Source organism: Sturnira hondurensis, unplaced genomic scaffold (assembly GCF_014824575.4).
Source record: "Sturnira hondurensis isolate 20B ecotype Veracruz unplaced genomic scaffold, ASM1482457v3 Scaffold0021354, whole genome shotgun sequence".
In the NCBI taxonomy this organism is placed as follows: domain Eukaryota; kingdom Metazoa; phylum Chordata; class Mammalia; order Chiroptera; family Phyllostomidae; genus Sturnira; species Sturnira hondurensis.
The window spans coordinates 9682211-9687033 of NW_028093985.1; the positions used below are offsets into that span (position 1 = coordinate 9682211).

General features: G+C 41.7%; 1 long non-coding RNA gene across 1 annotated transcript; it reads left to right on the forward strand.

Moving 5' to 3' along the window:
* Positions 1-460: 460 nt before the first annotated feature.
* LOC118977379 (uncharacterized) lies at positions 461-3174 on the forward strand. Its single transcript, XR_005064515.1, has 3 exons — positions 461-729; positions 1211-1436; positions 2690-3174. It is a non-coding gene; the product is annotated as an uncharacterized LOC118977379 (long non-coding RNA).
* The last annotated feature ends 1649 nt before the right edge of the window (positions 3175-4823 follow it).

Below are 4823 nucleotides of genomic sequence, written 5' to 3' on the forward strand. Positions count from 1 at the left end.
TAAGTTCCTCTTCAAAGCTTATAGGGAAATTCTTTACTTAAAATATTTATTTATTTCACGTAATTATTGTTCTACTAAGCTATTTGTGCAATTTCTTAGCTTTAGATTTTTGTTTGAACAGAATGCATAAAAAGGCTTTCAGAACTTAAGTATTTTATTGCTGTGGCTAATAGAATCTTGAAAACCAGTCACTCAACCTAGTAGATGGATGAAAATGAACTCTGGAAGTGGTAAACGCTGTCTTTCGGACGGCGAACACTGACGGTGCAGACAAAGCTACTTCTTTGGTGTTAATGTTAGTACCGATTTCCTTCTAGCAGCAATGTGGATGTGAGCTGGCAGATTCTGACTGCTCTGAAAAGCTGCTAAGAAAAAATTCACAAACTAGAATTTTTAACTTTGGCTCAAGGCATGATCAGGATTATCTTAAAATATTGTTTTAATCTTTTGTAACCACAGAGCTATCATCACGAAAACAAGACCTGGGAGTTGCTAATGATTTGATGAGTTGAATGCATAGCTTCATTGGCTCTACTGTGTGGCTGGGAGGGAGGAAGACCATGAGGGTTTGGAAAGGGAGCCTCCCTAACAGTTTGGATGATGCTGCGTCCTGGTCCCCACAGGGCTCCCTCTGCCAGTAGAGCAGGCCCTCCTTTGTTACCAGTGAAGTGGGTCCTGCCTTGCCTGGAAGCCGCAAATAACTTCACCCAAGACAGTTATGCTGCAAAGGTGACTCTTTTCACGCCCTGTTTTTCCTATCTCTCATTTTTCCACCTATCACTACTTGCTCCAGGCAGACAAGTACAAAATGCCACTGGAGAGAAGAGGGCTGGCAAAAAAAATTTGCAGGATGTTGATAATTTACCAAAGGGCGGCTTGGGCATTAAGACTAAAGGCCCTAGATCAGGAAGACATGATTTTAAGAGACACTTGTTCTCCCAGCTGCTGGGCATGTTGGCTGCTGAAAACTCACATCTAAGTCCCATAGTAAAAGTTGGCTTCTGCTGAAGAGCCTGCTTGGAGCAGCCTGCTTCCAAGAACTGGTCAGTTCAGGGCCACAGGCACCCGGCCCCTTCCCTCAAGTCAGGACAAGCCTAAAGATCTGTTCTGCCTCTTGAGTGTTCGTGGGCTTGGCTGAAGCTTCTCTTGTAAGAGCCTTGCCGTTCAGCTTCTCCCTCTGCTCAATTCTGCTTCTCTTGGCCCTTCACAGGTGTTATTCCTGAGTGCACTGCACTAAACACTTCCTGCATTCAGTCTACATCTTAGAGTCTGTTACCAGCAGAAGGGGATCTAAGACAGTTACTGCCAGTAGTAATCCACAGAGGCCAACTCTAAGATGAAACGTTGGAGGGGGACCCTGTGCTGTGGCTGGCAGCGAGGACCCTGTTCCTGCTCCTAGAACGTATGTAGAGCTCTGGAATGTGCCCTTGGAAGCAGTAAGGAAAGCAACTCTAACCTCTGCAACTGGAAGAGGGAGAAAGCTAAGGCGTGGTGGCCTCACAGGACAATTCTGCACTAACTCAGGCCCACACCCCTCCTTGATGTCAATAGGGACAGCATGCAGAGACTTTCTGGTTCTTTTTATTTGTTCTTCTGTCCACAAGGCAGTCCCTTGTGTCTCCTCTCATCCACTGGGGAGCAGTAACCGCCCGCCCTCACAAGCAGGCGTGGGACTCTCAGTCTCCTGTTAAGCCGTGCTGTTGAAGGGTTGAGTATCTTAGATATTTCTTCCTTTGGCTCTGCAGGGGTCTGACGCCAGCACTTGGAGGGAGGAAGCCCTCAGGGTGTGAGTGAACACATTCAGTATTTGGGAGGAAAGATGCAAACTGATATTTTAACACCATTGTACCACATCAAGAATCTCTCTATGGTTGTTGTGTGAGAGGCAGCAGAAAATTAGTTGGAGAACTGCTGAAATGCACACGTTTTTGATGGAGCCAATCAGGAAACATTTTGGTCAGATCTGGAAGTTTGGTTTGCTTTTAAAATTTGTGGGCTCTTTCAAGTTTAACTTGGGCAAGTAACATGCATTTCTACTCATTTATATAGCAAGCTGAGTAGTACTTGTGGACTAGGAAGTCTACCTCATGACCCAATTTCTTCCCATACTTACTGAGACTAACTCATATTAAATCACCCACCAAAACCTGAACACGTGCCAATAGCATTTTTCTGTTGCATAATTTGCTCTTTATTAAAGGATACATGAAGAAGAGAAACTCAATTATTTTAAGAAAAAAGTTATATTGGGTGGATTTCTGCATATTTGTCAGCCATCTGGTTCACAAACTCCCCAGGGATCCTGAACATATTGCAACTAAAAAGAATTCGAACTTGAATGACTTTTAAATTGGGACATAAAATGTGGCAGCCCAGACAATACACAGATACTTAACAAGGACTAATGAACAGATCTATTTTGAGCTTTTTGCTTTGTGATGTTTTCTTTTTTTAGAGAGAACTAAAAAGGATGCAAGCACTTGTTAATTTAATGAAAAATTCTCCCTAAAAGTCTTCTGAGTGACCCTTCTCGCTTGCTGGTTGGCAGGGACACAGGTTATTGGTAGTTAAGTTCTTATATAAAGGAAACGTCTATAAAGGGAAGTCAAGGTGTTTCGCGGGTAAGTCTGCACACTGAAATGTAACAAACCTCGTTTTATCTTAGCATTATTCTCATTTTTCACTTCAGACTCACCTCTTCAGCTGTCTCCCCCTCAGTCCCGCTGCACCTTGACTGAGGGCTACGGAGAGCAGCGTGGGGCAGTGCGTGCAGGAGTTGGGGACCTGTGGACAGACAGAACTGGGTCTCAAGAAACCACAGTGTTTCTGCATCAGAGACACTATGTGAGAGCAGGGGTGACCAAGTCCCAGCTCAGAATACAGCTGGCTTTCAGTTTATACTTGTTTGTCTGGCAAACACCAATTTTAGATCTTTTAAAAGTAGTTAACTAGAACCCTATCCCTAGTGTCCCCTCCCCCGTTAACTGCCCAAACTGTAGTTATCTCACTCCACTAGGGGTCTGCCGTCTCTACCAACACAGGACTTGTGGACAGGTGACCCGGGTTTTTATTGAAGGGCATATCAGACCTTTTATGGATGCAATTTACAGTGTATAGTTTCAAGACATTTCATTCAAATTTTGAATCCTAGAGAGAAGACCTTCAACCAATGGGGAAAAAAGACTCCCTTGCTACAGAAAGCTTTTCTAAGCCATGAAAAACTATTTCTAGTTCAAATGCCACCAGTCTTGTATTTGAAGAAATTTCAACTGTTCAGTGTACACAGAAAATTTCCAAAGGAATATGTGTGACAAATTTTACATTGTGTTTGGTTTTACAACTTAACAAATATTTTAAAAAACATGTATTCATAAATAATTTTGGTAACTGTGGGGTTTTTTTTGAAAAATACATTACCAGGAGCAGAATCATTGTGTCTATTAGGATTATGGTTGCAACTTAAAATTTTGACTATTGGGCAAGAGTGTTTATCTTAAGTTGACTGTCACCAGATTGAAGAAGAAATAACTTGCTTTATGCAGAGCATGACATGTAGTAGACTAAGGAGTAATCATTATAAGCTCCCAGGCTCCAGCTTTTGGATGAAATTAGTTTACATATTGTGCTTGGAAAGGAAATCACAAGTGATGATGATGATGATAAAGAAAATTATTGATGATGAATATGGCATTTATTGAACAGTTGCTAGTGCCAGGCATCCTTAGAAGCACTTACACATATTAATTCACTTAACAAATAATCTTAATCAGGGGGATAAGGGCTGCCACGAGTTTCTTTCCTAACCTCAGGCACTCATAGAAGGACAGCAGCAGATAAGAGATCAGCACTGGGTACACCCCTACCCCGGGGATTCCTGGAGAAGGGCAGCCCTGACTGAGCCCCAGGAATGTGGCTGGTTTAGGGAGGAGCATGCCCTTCTAGCTCAGGTGGACACTGCAGCAGGAGCTTGGTGGTGGCCACCCTATGAAGATGTAACAAAGCCCTGCTGGGGAGTATCATTTTCTTTCCTCTCCTTATACTCCAATCATCTGCCATGTAATAGAAAATGCAGCATTTCTCAAAAGAGTGGCTATTGCCTATAGGAGGGGTCTAGGGAAAAGTGTGTGTTTGGAGTTACTACAATGATTAGGAGAGAGTGATCATTAACAGTGAGTGGCTGAAAGAGTGAGGAATATTTAGTGCTTGAAAGGTGAGATAATCCCAGGCAGTAAAGATCATTTTTATCCAAAAGGCCCAGGGCACTTCTTCAGAAAAACTAGAAGTGATTCAGACCCTCACCAAGAAATATCCGTGGGGCTTTACCGTGGTGAAGCTGGAACAAAGTATGATGAAGTAGGGAGGAAGTTACAGAATCTGGTCTGAAATATTTTTTCCAATTTTGGGGGGGGGAATTTTAGCTCTAATGAGAACATATTAATATTGTGACACTTAATTTGTTGAGTAACTTTTGTATAATGTACTTTTGCTGTGGAAACTTTAGTAGTAATAGAAGTAGGAAAAAGGATAGCCGCCATGAACTTATTAGTGTACTTTCAGAATTTACTAGACATAAGACTGCTGGCAGATCATTGAGATCATAAAGACAATACACAATTTTAACTCTTTTTGATTATTTTCATAGAAGAGAATAAGTTTCACAGCCTCAGATCATTCCTGTATGCTTGTAAGTCTTAGTTTTTTTAAAGGTTGTATATGTGAAAAGTCATTAAATATTTACATTTTAAAGAGAAGGGACCTTTAATTACATTTTAAGTGTTTTATTTATCCTTGCATAATTTCAAACAACATTGGGAAGAGTTTGT